We start from the raw sequence: 14,809 nt of genomic DNA, 5'->3' as shown, positions 1-14,809 counted from the left end.
AAGGTGTTTCGTAGAGCACCAGTTCGCCAGGTTGAAGATCTTGTGGTAGGAATTTCTTGTCGTAGATGATCTTGTTCTTCTCATGGTAAGCTAGCGTGTTCTTGACTGCACTTTACCTTGCTTCTTGCACACTTTCCATCGGGGTGTCTAAAATGGTATCGTATGAAGGTATTCCATACATCAAATAGGATGGTGGATATCGGGTTACTTCATGTGGAGTTCTATTGTATTCCTGGACAACGTCCGAAAGATGTTTGACCCAAGACTTCTGCTGCTGCTCATTCATTTTGCACTTCAACCGGGTTACAATAGTCTGATTCGTACGTTCGTTCATGCCATTACATTGAGGGTGTTGTGAGGACGTGAACAATTGGTGGACATTGTTGCGTTTTAGGAATTGCTTGAGCTTGCCAGCAGTGAAAGCTGGCCCACGATCAGAGAGGAACTTCTTTGGCTTCCCTGCAGCGAAGATGGTGGCGAGGCACGAAATGTATGCGTCACAAGTTTCATTTTTGTGGGGAAACGCCCAGACATACCGCGTAGCGTGGTCGATTGCCAAGTGAATAAACTTCTTCGTCGAGCCGTATCCAGCAAAGCCACCTATAGTGTCCATTGCTACAAGATCGAAGGGCTGTTCTGCAGGTGGTAGCGACTCGAGTGATCCGAATCTCTTGGTTTTAGGCTTCTTGCAGCGCTGACATATGCAACAGTGGTGGACGTAGGACGAAACGTCTGTGATGATTTCCGGCCAATAGTAGTACGGTGACAACACCCCGAGAGTTTTCTTTACTCCGACATGTCCGAACTGGCAGCGTGCTTTCTGCAGAAGGCCCAGTCGGAGCTTGTGAGGCACGTACACTTTGCGAATTCCTTTACGTGTCACGATAATGACCCCGTTTTCAGTGGTGCACTTGCAGCGAGGACGGTCATCCTGGTAACCTTGAAGTTCTGGTAATGAAAGGAGTTGAACCACAGGACTCCGAGAAAATGCATCCGCTTCGATGTTTTCGCTGCCTTTTTGATGTAGAATGTTGACGTCATACATAGACAGCTTCAGAGACCATTGAAACAGACAGCCCTGGGGATTTTTGATGTTTTTGAGCCATTGTAAGGCAGCGTGATCGGTGACAACAGTGAATCGGTGACAACAGGGAGAGGGTGAGTGGAGAGGGTATGCGCATGCGCAGTAAGGGTGGTCACGCCGCACACCACCACCACCACCACCACCATCACCACCGGATTGAGCTCCGCCTTAAGATACTTCGCATCTAAAAGAGGGACGCACCACGCCTTGCTTCAGCAGTAGGTCCACTTGCCTGACAATTTCCTCTTTGTCTGCCGGGGAGCATCGATATGGTGGTCTGCGAATAGGGACGTTGTTGCTGAGGACAATGCAATGTCGTTCATCCGCAATACATCCGAAGTCCATCTGAGACTTTGAGAAAATGTCCTCGTAACTGTGAAGCACATCTCTCAAAGCAGCTTGTTGTGACGGTGAAAGGTACGTGACGTCAATGGACTGGAGCGGTGTTGTACCAGCACTGAAGACACACTTTTGATTTTCAAAGGGATTGTGTAGAGCTTCGTCGTCTTGAAGCAAAGTCATGGTATTCAAGTTGAGCGAAAGGTTGAAAAAGGAGGCGTTGTCCAGGCCTAGCGAGAATTCAGTCTTCATGCCTTGGAGAACGTGTGCTTGGACTGCCCGCTTTATCTTCCCTATTTCAAACTGTATGTGTACGCGGCCCAAAGTTTTTGTCGTTGAGGTGACTTGTTGGACACGGATGCATGGATCCTTGAGCAATTGCAGCTTGAGTTCTCTGAACACAGCGTCACTGATACAGGTAATAGTGGCTCCTGTATCTAGAGTTGCGTTCACCAATTGTCCGTTCACAAGCGCACCAAAACGTATTAGTGCAGCTTTGGGCCGCCCTCTTCGTTTCCCTGGTCATCAGCTAGAGCAGACGCCATTTCACGACGAGGGCACTCATTGTGCCAGTGAAACTGATTTGGCAAACCAGCAGATGCACACCGTCGGTCCATCGCCGCGTAGGATGAGGCTCCCGTTGCACGAGCTGCTGCTTCGACGAGCGTTGGGAAGCATCTCTCTGGACAGAGTCTTCCGCTTGGAGCGCAGCAGCAAGCCACTTGGCCGGGGTGGCGAGCGACATTCCAGCGAGGCGCCTTTCAATCTCCTCAGGTACACCATCGGTCAAGCCTGACACTATGTGAACGTCCTTCAACTCTGCAAGGCGACCAAGGCGCGTCTTCGTAATAGTGCCTGATGCGCTGCTCTCTTTTGAGTCTGCAGTGTATGAATTGGCGGAAGGGGTCGCTGACGGGGGCTGCAAATCGCGCTATCATGCTTGTTTTGATGCCTTCCCACGAATCTTCTGAGTCGAAAATCTCGGTGAGGTACCAGCGGAATGCCTCACCTTCCAGGTACTCGCTGATGCAGTCGATGCGATCTCGTTTGGACCAGGTAGCGTTGCTCGCTTTCGTTTCGAAGAGACGCAACCACTTGTCCACAGGGACGTCGTCTTCAGCTCCGGTGTATTTCGGCAGGCTGATCATCTTCTTTGGTGGGCTCAAGATACTGTTGAGGTAGATCCTGTCGACTTACTGTAACGGACGAGACATGGCGTCAGTCAGAACACCAGTTTAATCTAACTCTTCGTCTTCCTCCTCTTCCTTTCCCCCATTCACCCTTGAACCATCACATATAAATATATATATATATATATATATATATATCTTGTAGTGGGGAAGAGAGACAGCGAGGCAGCATCGAGCAGGAGTGGAAGAAGACCAAGACGAAGAGCCGAGAGCGCGCGTGACAGTTTTTCAGCCGCTGAACCCAGGCATTTGGTATTGTGAATAAACCCCCTTATAATATATATATATATATATGCATATATATATATCTATATATATAAATATATATATATATATATATATATATATATTGTAGCGAAGCGATCGAACTTGGTAATGGGTCGTCCTCTCGAACATCTTCTAGTGGGTCGCCCTCTTCGGCTCTTTTCGAAGAGAACGCAACTCGCGCTGAGAGTCGGCCCCGCCTTGACTGTCGCTGTTGAGTATCGTCGCCGCTAATAAACCTCTTTATAATTTGGTGGAGAGTGCTAAGCCTTCACAACAACTTCGGCCCTCATTCGATGCCCCTGGCTCTTCGATCCCGTACCCTGCCGCCTACCATGTCTCAAGACGCCTCCCAGCAAACGACCTCGCCCGCACCGACATGTCCCGGTGTCCCTCGTATTCGCGACCCTCCAGTCTTCACTGGCGCCGATGGTACCGACGTGGAGGACTGGCTCGCCATTTACGAGCGCGTTAGTGCCCTCAATAAATGGGACGAGGCCGGAAAATTGACTAACCTGGTTTTCTACGTCGCGGGTGTAGCGGGCCTGTGGTACGACAACCGCGCATCCGATTTTACGACGTGGTCCGACTTCAAGACCGCCATTATCAACGTGTTCGGCCGACCTGCCGTTCGTAAGCTCCAGGCCGAACAGCGCTTACGTGAACGCGCTCAGCAGGCCGGTGAATCATTCACCAGTTACATTGAAGACGTCCTCGATTTCTGTAAGAAAGCCGACGCCACCATGTCCGATTCTGACAAGATCAGGCACATCATGAAAGGCATCGACGACGACGCCTTCACCATGCTGCTCGCCAAGAACCCCAGCACAGTGGCAGAGGTCATAACGCTCTGCCAAAGCTATGAGGAGCTGCGCCGGCAGCGATCGATGACCCGTCGCTCTCCATCACGCGACGCCGAGCTTGCTGGCTTGTCGACCATACCCGACCACTCCGCGTTGCTCGCAGAGATCAAGACCTTCGTGCGCGAGGAAATCGCGCGCCAGTTCTCTCTGCTGGACTTTGCTCGCCCTCGGTACGCTCAACAGCCGTCGACCACCCTTCTGCCTCCCCTCCGCCGAGCAATTGAGCAGGAAATCGCGGAGGTCATGCCCCAGTACCACCAGCACCATCCGGCTCCTGCACCTTTGAGTTACGCCCAAGTTGTCGCAAGACCGCCCCAATCAATCGCTACGGCTGCCCCACACATTTACGCCGAAGCCTCCACTCGACCTCACTCTTTCGAAGCTGATGTACCGGTAGCCTACGCCGACGTCACGCACAGGCCACGGCTGCAGCCCACTATGCAGTCCTATGAATTGCCGCCCCGTCAATCCCGTCCTGCACCATGGGCGGGCCCTGCCCCAGCGAACCGATGGCGCACGCCTGACAACCGCCCCATATGCTTCGCATGCGGTTACGCCGGCTACGTGGCGCGCTATTGCAATCGCGTGCAGCCGCCTAGAGACGTGCCGCCTGCCACCATCCAGTCGAACCGGCCGTATTACGACCCACCTACGCCTACGTCGCCGCCGTCTCGCCCAGCTGCAACTACCCGCCGTTCACCGTCACCACGACGCCGCTCGCTGTCACCGATGCGGCCACGTCCGGTCCTACGCGACAAGGAAAACTAGTCGTCGCAGTCCACGAGGCAAGGGCTGCGACGCTATCGAACTGCGAAAGCCCTCAGCGAAGACCATCGAACGTGATAGACGTTTTTGTGGACGGTGTTCGCGCATCTGCCCTTATCGATACTGGAGCCGCCGTATCCGTTATGGACGCTAAACTAAGCCGCCTGCTACGAAAAGTGACGACGCTGCTTTCCGGGCTCTCCCTGCGTACAGCCAGCGCCCGAAGTATTCACCCGACGGCGGTATGCACAGCCCGTGTCATCAGTCAGGACGCTCTGTACGCCGTCGAATACATCATAATTTCTTCATGCTCTCACGACGTCATCCTGGGATGGGATTTTCTCGCCCGCCACGACGGCGTCATTCATTGCGCACCAGCCAAATTAGAGCTCTCACCATTCTCACATTTGACGCCGGCAGACAGTTCATCGGCTGCGACCAAGGTATTCGTCAAAGACGGCATCACAGTTCCTGCGAATTCGTCAACGGCTATGTCAGTCTATTGCACCGGTCTCTGCGACGCCGTTGCACTTCTTTCTCCATGTGACCGCGTTTTCACTAGGAAAGGCTTGCTGGTGCCATTTACGACTGTGGAAATCACTCAGGGCGACACGGATATTTTTGTGACCAACCCATCCCCGTTCATGGTTACGTTGGTGCGAGGGGAATGTCTCGGCAGAGCGGAACCCCTCGAAGACGCACAACTTATGGACGCACCGGGTGACACGCACTGCGCCAGCTCCCGTACGCTCAGTGCTGTTTCCACATCTGATTCCTCATCCGCTGATGTATTTCGTTCCTGGATTGCTGACAACCTTACGTCGGTCGAGCGTTCCCAGCTTTTATGCCTGTTGGAAGAATTTCATTCTTCGTTCGATGTCTCGCAAACTCCTCTCGGCCGCACGTCTACTGTCACCCATTGCACCGACACTGGCGCTCAACCACCACTGCGGCAACGTCCATATCGCGTATCTCCAGCAGAGCGTCGTGTAATTAACGAGCAAGTCGATGACATGCTTCGCCGCGACGTTATTCCACCCTCAAACAGTCCGTGGGCGTCTCCTGTCGTTCTTGTTGCGAAGAAGGACGGCTCTGTGCGGTTCTGTGTGGACTACCGACGACTAAATAAGATCACCCGTAAGGACGTTTATCCCCTACCTCGAATACACGACGCCATTGACAGCCTGCAAGGAGCAGAATTCTTTTCATCGCTTGATTTGCGCTCAGGGTACTGGCAAGTCCCCATGGCTGATGACGCTCGACCGAAGACAGCCTTTGTCACGCCGGATGACTTGTACGAATTCAACGTCATGCCGTTTGGGCTGTGTAATGCGCCCGCGACCTTTGAGCGCATAATGGATACCGTTCTGCGCAACTTGAAATGGCACACGTGTCTGTGTTACCTCGACGAAGTGGTAGTTTTCGCCCCGGACTTCTCCACGCATCTTCAACGCCTACGGCATGTGTTGACGCGTTTGAGTGACGCCGGGCTACAACTGAATCTAAAGAAGTGCCGATTTGCAGCACGGCAGCTGACAATACTGGGCTACGTCGTGTCCAAGGACGGAATTATCCACGATCCAGCCAAGCTTCGGGCCGTGTCAGAGTTCCCCAAACCTACGTCGGTCAAAGAACTGCGCAGTTTCGTAGGACTATGCTCCTACTTTCGGCGCTTCATCCGCAACTTCGCGACTATTATATCGCCGCTGACGAAGCTCCTTAGCAGCAATGGGCCCCTCAATTCGTGGTCGTCAGAGTGCGATGACGCTTTCGCAAAGCTCCGTAGTTTGTTGACGTCTCCTCCGATACTACGCCACTACGACCTTGCGGCCCCTACAGAGGTACACACGGACGCCAGCGGTGTTGGCCTCGGCGCTGCCCTTGCGCAGCGCAAACCTGGGTTCCCGGAATACGTCGTGGCATATGCAAGTCGTACGCTTACTAAAGCTGAGAACAACTATACCGTTACGGAGAAAGAATGCCTGGCAATCATTTGGGCCCTTACGAAGTTGCGACCTTATTTGTATGGTCGCCCATTTGATGTCGTCATCGACCATCATGCCCTGTGCTGGTTATCGTCCTTGAAGGATCCCTCAGGCCGTCTCGCCCGGTGGGCACTTCGCCTGCAAGACTACGACATCCGTGTGCTGTACCGCAACGGACGCCAGCATGCTGACGCCGACGCCCTGTCCCGCTCTCCCTTGCCTGACGACAATGCCCACAGCTCAGTGTCTCACATAGCTGTAGCTTCAATCGACGTTCACACCATCGCTACCGAACAGCGCAAGGATCAATGGATTGCCTCACTGGTAGACTTGCTGACCGATCCATCGGCCACACCATCCTCTCGCGCATTGCGTCGTCAAGCCCACCATTTCGCCGTTCGCGACGACCTCCTCCACCGACGCAATTACCACGGCGACGGTCGCCAGTGGCTACTAGTAATACCCCGCAGTCTGCATTCTCACATCTGCGAGTCGTTCCTCTCTGATCCGCAGTGTGCACACTCTGGGGTACCGAAAACCTACCACCGCATTCGCTAACGGTACTTTTGGCGAGGAATGTACCGCTACGTGCAGAAGTTTGTTCGCTCCTGCATCGATTGTCAGCGCCGCAAAACTTCAACGCACCTGTCGCCGGCAGGTCTGCAACCTCTACATTGCCCTGACCGGCCATTTGGGCGCGTTGGCATCAATTTGTACGGGCCACTTCCTCTGACGTCCGCTGGTAACCGCTGGGCCATCGTCGCTGTAGACTACCTCACGCGATACGCTGAAACTGCCGCCCTCCTTGCGGCTACAGCGCGCGATGTGGCCTCCTTCTTGCTCCACCGATTCATGCTGCGTCACGGTCCACCCCAGGAGCTGCTCAGTGATCGAGGTCGTGTCTTCTTGTCGGAAGTCGTCGAAGCCATTCTCAAAGAGTGCAACGTTGTTCACCGCAAAACTACTGCTTACCATCCGCAGACGAATGGCCTCACCGAACGCTTTAACCGCACGCTCGGCGACATGCTCTCGATGTACGTCGCCGCCGACCACACAAATTGGGATGCCATTCTGCCCTTCGTTACGTACGCCTACAATACCGCCCCTCAGAGCACTACTGGTTTCTCACCCTTTTTCTTATTGTATGGCAGGCACCCGTCGCACACAATCGACACAATCCTTCCCTACAAGCCGGATAGCTCTGAATGTGCGCCTATTTCTGCCACAGCCAGACTTGCTGAGGAGTGTCGTGAGCTCTCCAAGACCTTCACTACGCATAACCAAGAGCGGCAGAAGAGCATTCGTGGTGACACCACCACTTCTACGCCCCCGTTCCTCCCTGGAGCGCTCGTTTGGCTCTCTGTCCCTACCACTGCAACTGGCCTCTCTTCCAAACTACTGCCCAAATAGGCAGGCGCCTACCGTATCGTCGAACGCACATCCCCGGTCAACTACCTGATCAAACGCATAGAACCATCTTCGGACATGCACCGTCGAGGGCGCGACATTGTCAACGTGGAGCGCCTGAAGCCCTACCACGACCCCCTCATAGTGACAAGTTGCTAGGTCGCCAGGCGGCTCCCTTTTCGTACCAGGGGTAATTGTAGCGAAGCGATCGAACTTGGTAATGGGTCGTCCTCTCGAACACCTTCTAGTGGGTCGCCCTCTTCGGCTCTTTTCGAAGAGAACGAACCTCGCGCTGAGAGTCGGCCCCGCCTTGACTGTCGATGTATCTATAATATATACCGGGTGTCCCAGCTATCTTTAGCCAAGGGTTTAAAAATACAATATTAGTGGCAAGCGAATGAAATCACTTGCAAATTACTAACAGTCACCTTGCGCACTACAGACAATATTTTGTTTGGTAATTAACTAATTTGTTAATTAAGATTATTTAATTAAATTGCTAAATATTGACTGTAGGCAAGAAACGCGGCTTCCAAAGTTCGAGGGCGTCTTCAGAAACCCCAATTCCATTATTTGCGATAAAGAAAGTCTCACGTATACCATTTTTTCCAAGCTGCAAAGAAAGCCCGCGAAATACAAAAAGAACCACGTGACTAGCGCATTCGCCCGCCGCGAGAATGCTGCCCTCAGCCATGGTTTGAGAGAACGAAATCAGCTGCGGCCGCGACTCGGCGGCTCCGTCGCAGCGGTAGGCTGATAAGTTGACGGTGGTTTCTTGGCCCGCGCTCGCTACAACTTGCACCGTCACGAGCGCCAACTGGCTGGCGCGGGCCAAAAAAAAACCACCGTCGACTTATCGCCCTACCGCTGCAACGGAGCCGCCGGCGAGTCGTGGCCGCAGCTGATTTCATTCTCTCAAGCCACGGTTGAGGGCAGCATTCTCGCGGCGGGCGAATGCGCTAGTCACGTGGTTCTTTTTGTATTTCGCGGGCTTTCTTTGCAGCTTGGAAAAAATGGTATACGTGAGACTTTCTTTATCGCAAATAATAGAATTGGGGTTTCTGAAGACGCCCTCGAACTTTGGAAGCCGCGTTTCTTGCCTACAGTCAATATTCAGCAATTTAATTAAATAATCTTAATTAACAAATTAGTTAATTACCAAACAAAATATTGTCTGTAGTGCGCAAGGTGACTGTCAGTAATTTGCAAGTGATTTCACTCGCCTGCCTCTAATATTGTAGTTTTACACCCTTGGCTAAAGATAGCTGGGACACCCGGTATATATATATATATATATATATATATATATATATATAGAGAGAGAGAGAGAGAGAGAGAGAGAGAGGTTAAGGTGGCAACAGCGCGAACACACACCCACAAGAGAGACGACACGGACACAAGCGCTGCTGGTACGTTAGAGAGGACTTTTCATTCGCACTTAGTTTGATGTGATTTTTTTTATTCACATACCGTAAAGGCCCTTGCCGGGCATTACATAGGGGAGGTTACAGTAAACGGGGTGAGGGTGAGGTTACATTTGAATAGAAATACACTTGTTAACACCAGCATAAGCGAGGCAAACAATAATGAACACTATCGCACACAAAATAATTTACAAGGTTCGGCATACAGGTCTTAAAAAAATAAATGATAAAAAACATTTTTTTTCTTTGTCTTTTTATACAATATTAATCGAATTTTTTAACATTTCTACAAACGCGTCGTGGTTTTTTATAGACACAACATCGTGTGGTAGATCATTTCAATGACGGATGGCACACAACAGGGGCGAGTTATATAAAATGTTAGTGCGCGTATATGGTGCTAAAACTTTGAAAGGGTGATCTAGGCGCGGAAAATAGCGATGGGCAGGCAATATGTAAGTGGGAGCAAATGACGAATGATTATGATAAAGCTTGTGAAAATGACATAGCAGTGCTAGAAGTCTTCTTTTCTCTAGTAATGGGAGGTTCATATTAGTGATGCTCGAATGACGTAAGTAGTTTCTCGTTATGAATCGGGCAGCTTTATTTTGGAGAGATTGAAGTTGGTTAATTAAGTATATCTGGTGCGGATTCCAAATGAATGAGGCATATTCTATTTTAGATCGAACCAGTGAGGTGTATGCTGTAAGTTTTGTCTTCCAGTTAGCTTGATGTAAGTGGCGTCTAATGAATCCAAGTGTTTTAGATGCTTTAGATGTTATTGCGTCAATGCGGGCATTCCATGTCAGATCGGCGGGAAGGTGAACGCCTAAGTACTTTATTGATGAAACGTGTTCTATTGGCATTGCGTTAATTAGATAGGAATTCAGCGGGGGGTTGGTAGTATTTGTAAACGTTATAACTTTTGTTTTAGAAGTGTTAATTTTCATTTGCCATTGATCGCACCAAGTAGAAATGTAGTCTTTTTGTAAAGCAGTGTGGTCGTCTCGGTTAGTAATCTGTCTATAAATCACACAATCGTCGGCAAATAATCGAGCAATAGATGTCAGGTTTTTAGCAATGTCGTTAATGTAGATGAGAAACAGTATCCGTCCAAGTACTGAGCCTTGTGGTACCCCGGATTTAACTTCAATCAATGTAGATGAAGGATCATTTACAGTCACGAATTGATAACGCTTACACAAAAAGTTATTTATCCAGCTGGTAACGTTTCGGTTTATGTTAAGGCAGTCTAGCTTCAATAATAGACGATTATGGGAGACTGTCACTGGCGGACATGCACTCTTCATATACATGTTCATATACAATGATAATTTACTTAGCTGTGTTTAATAACACTATAGAAGAAGTTGTGGGGGGTGCTATCAGCCCCTGTAAAGCCGTTTGCGCCTCAAGGCGCATGCGCGTATCACGTATAGGCCGCAGGTAGTTTAAATGGCGTCCTAGCGAGTAGTGGCGCTGTGTTCGCGCGGGTTAGGGTTAGCGCGGTGGCGCCGCCTGCGGGAGAAGCTAGGCCGGTGGACAGAACACAGCAGCAAGTCTCTTTTGGGTTTGGCGGCGTGCGTGGATGGACGTCTCCCGCGGTGGGTCCGTCGGAGACGATACCACGGCTCGTTTCCCGCGGGCCCCTCGTGGTGAGTCGTGCATCGGCGACGCCGCATTCGCGGTGAATTGTATGTCTTATGTTGTCTTGAGTGTGTGTTATGTTTTCCGGGTATTCATTAGCATTGTATAAGGTTATTTAGCAAGTTACTAGTTGTGTATTAGATTCGGCAGGCGAGCTAGCCGTCCGTAAAAGTGTTTAATACAAGTGCACGTGTTGTTGCACGACCGCGTGAACTGTCTCCGTGTGTTCCGAGAGCGGCGATAATCTCAGACACCACGAAGTACAGTCAGTTTTACGTAGCATACACTGGGACAACCATACATATTCTATGCGCGTTATGCGTGTAATAGTATTACAAACAACACTTTTTATGCATTAACCACGCAATTTTATGCATGAATACAATTAAGTTCATGGTGGCCTTTCCACTAATAGATTCGCATCATTCAATGGCATTCCTTTACTGTCTAATAGCTGCTCACTGATAATTGGGTTTATAATGTAGGTAGCAATGAGTGCACCTGTTCTTTTAGATGTGAAGCATCTTATAGCGGAGTTCAATCCGGTGGTGGTGGTGGTGGTGTGCGGCTTGACCACCAATACTGCGCATGCACAACCCTCTCTACTTCCCCTCCCCCTCCACTCTCCCCTACCCTACCCCTCTCTCCTCCACCTCTCCCCTCTCCTCCTTCCTCTCCCCTCCCATTCTCTCTTCCCCCTCTCTCCTTTTCCCTTCACCACTACCCCTCTGAAACGCGGGCTCTTCATGTCGAAACACTGCTTCGCATCGCCTCATGGTCCCCTTTAGCGGGAGATGGTGTGATTTTTTTGCATTAATTTATACTGCACATTCTTGTGCATATTCAGGTTTGCGTATATTGCCACGCCCGCTTCTTCTTTTATTTTGATGTGTTCGAGTTTGACCAGCAAGGACGGTTATCAACGCTCGACGCTGGCCGTGAAGCAGTGTTCGAGAAGCTTCACGATTTTAGTAGATCGTTTTGTTAAGATTGCGTGCCGCACGCGAATGTTCCAGCTTTGTCGAGAGATAACGCCGCCACCAGCGATATTGCTGGAAAGTTCCATAGCGCCTGTATAAAAGCCGACGCGCTTGACCGCTTGTCAGTTGATCGACGGTCGACGCTCTGTCCGCCGCTATCAGTGTGTTGCTGTAGATTGACTTACAGTTTCCCGGCCACAAGTTCGGCCAAATAAACAGTTTCATCTCGAACGTGCTGACTGCTGTCTTCGTCGTCACGACCACGTGACATCTGGTGGAGGTGCTGCTTCATGATCCGGACGCCACCGCGGGCGCTGACCCAAGCCCAAGCCGAGAAGAAGACGACGCTAAGGACAACCCGGATCCTCGAACCAGCCGCCGGCAGAAGGGACTACAACCAGAGTACGGGCTCCTTCCCGAAAACACCAGGCAGCCGAAGACCGTCACATCGACCGCCGAGACGATGACAGACCCCCTGCCACCTACAACGGTAGTGATGCAACAGCCAAGGGAGCCACCGACTTTCCGTGGATCGTCGTTTGAAGACCCGGAGAGCTGGCTGGAGACGTACGAGCGAGTCGCCGCCTTCAACCACTGGGACACTGAAGAGAAGCTGCGCCACGTCTACTTCTACTTAGAAGACGCCGCGAAGACGTGGTTCGAAAACCATGAATCGAGCCTTCAATCCTGGGACCTCTTTCGGACGACGTTCCTTAATACCTTCGCGAGCATCGTCCGCAAGGAAAAGGCCGCTGCTTTGCTGGAGACAAGAGCACAGCTACCGAATGAGACGGTCACCATCTACACGGAAGAGATGACGCGACTTTTCCGCCTGGCTGATGCTGCGATGCCTGAGGAAAAAAAGGTCCGCTTCCTTATGCGGGAGTGAAACAAGACCTCTTTGCAGGATTGGTGCGGAACCCACCGAAAACTGTCATCGAATTCCTAAAGGAGGCTACAACAATTGAAAAATCCCTCGAGATTAGGACGAAGCAATACAACCGCTCAACCCTGTCGACAGGCTACACAGAAGCGCACTCGCTAGGCACCGACGACCTACGGGAAACCATCAGAGCGATAGTGCGGGAGGAGCTGCGCAAGCTGTTGCCTTCAGCGCAGCCTCAAGTGGATTCGATCGCCGACATGGTCCGCGAGGAAATCCAGCAGTCGCTGGGCACCCCCGATGCAGCGCAGCCGCAGCTGCAAGCAATGAACTATGCTGCAGCAGCCCGACGCAACGCCCCCGCTCCTCGTCCACGTCATGACGCCGCGCCGCCGCAGCAGTTCGGCCGTCAGACGCCGCCGCCGCCACCACCACCAACGCCCTACCGTCCTCCTGTCACCCGGCGCTATGCCCCGCGCTATGCCCCAAGGAAGACCGACGTTTGGCGCGCCCCTGACAACCGCCCGCTCTGCTACCACTGCGGGGAGGCCGGCCATACCTACCGCCGCTGCCAGTACCGTCAGATGGGGCTACGCGGATTCGCCGTCAACGCGCCGCGCCCCCAGCTAGGCGAACGGCCTCGCGACATCGACGACTTCCTCACCGGAACACAGTGGCAAGAACGACGACCTTCCCGCTCGCCGTCGCCCGGCCGCTACATGTTACCGCACCGCCGGCAGTACACTGGCCCAAACCGGGGCCGGTCGCCTAGCCCGTATCCGGAAAACTAAGGGCAGCAACCGATGGAGGTGCGGTTGCTGCACGACGAAATGCCGAAGATCCTCCGCGGCCGCCGACGACGACAACGCGAGGAGACCTGCAGAACACGACGCGAAGCAGACGAAGTCCTGCCGATGAAACCTCGCGGACCGAAGTAGACCTGACGACGCAACGGGGAAGCAGCGGAACAAACCGGCGTAGCCGTGACCCCACGCCACGACCTAACTGCAACGCGAGACGACGAACTAGCGACCTCGACGTTCTTATCGACGGCCACAGCGTCACAGCTCTCGTCGACACCGGAGCCGACTATTCTGTCTTCAGTGGACTGTTCGCCACCAAGCTGAAGAAAGTAAAGACCGCTTGGAGTGGACCCGAAATCCGGACAGCTGGAGGCCACCTGATAACGCCGATTGGTGTCTGCACGGCGAGAGTCACCATCAATAACCGGACTTATCCTGCGAGCTTTGTAATCCTACAAAATTGCTCTAGGGATGTGATACTTGGAATGGACTTCCTAAGTGACCACGGCGCCGTCATCGACCTGAGATCTGAGTCGATAACGCTAACCTCAGACAAAGCGCTCCCGCCCCACGCGACGCCAGGGAACCATGCACTGAATGTGATAGAAGAGCAGGTGACCGTTCCGCCCCGCTCCAGCGTCATTATTTCCGTCGGCACCGAAAAACCTGCGAACCTTGAAGGCGTCATCGAAGGCGATCAGCAACTACTCCTGAACCGTCAAATTTGCGTCGCAAGAGGTATAGCCGAACTGCGTGACGGTAAAGCAAAGGTAGTGCTGACAAACTTCAGCCACGAATATAGGCACCTCAACATTGGTACGACGGTTGCCTACATTGACGAATGTGTAGCCGCCAGCGATGCTTTCGCCCTCTTCGATGCTGCCGAACCTGCTTCGACGAATAGAGGTCCCGAACCGGATTTTGACGTCAACACGAGCCTTGCGAATGTCAAACAAGACCAGCTCAAAACCCTGCTCCTGCAATACAAGGACTGTTTCTCGTCGTCATCGCGGGTACGACAAACGCACCTTGTTAAGCACCGCATTATAACAGAAGAAGATTCTCGACCACTCCGTCAGAGCCCCTACAGAGTTTCGACTCGAGAGCGCGACGCGATAAAGAAACAAGTCGACGAGATGCTACGCGACAACATCATCCAGCCGTCCAAGAGTCCG

The 14,809-nt window shown here is 52.2% G+C and overlaps 1 protein-coding gene across 1 annotated transcript in view; it reads right to left on the bottom strand.

Moving 5' to 3' along the window:
* Window positions 1–14,809, bottom strand: part of LOC119384176 (elongation of very long chain fatty acids protein AAEL008004) — a 582,544-nt gene that overhangs the window by 90,689 nt on the left and 477,046 nt on the right. The gene's annotated exons all lie outside the window — the stretch shown is intronic.

This window comes from Rhipicephalus sanguineus, chromosome 2 (assembly GCF_013339695.2).
Source record: "Rhipicephalus sanguineus isolate Rsan-2018 chromosome 2, BIME_Rsan_1.4, whole genome shotgun sequence".
Classification (NCBI taxonomy): domain Eukaryota; kingdom Metazoa; phylum Arthropoda; class Arachnida; order Ixodida; family Ixodidae; genus Rhipicephalus; species Rhipicephalus sanguineus.
This window is presented reverse-complemented; position numbering and strand designations above follow the sequence as displayed.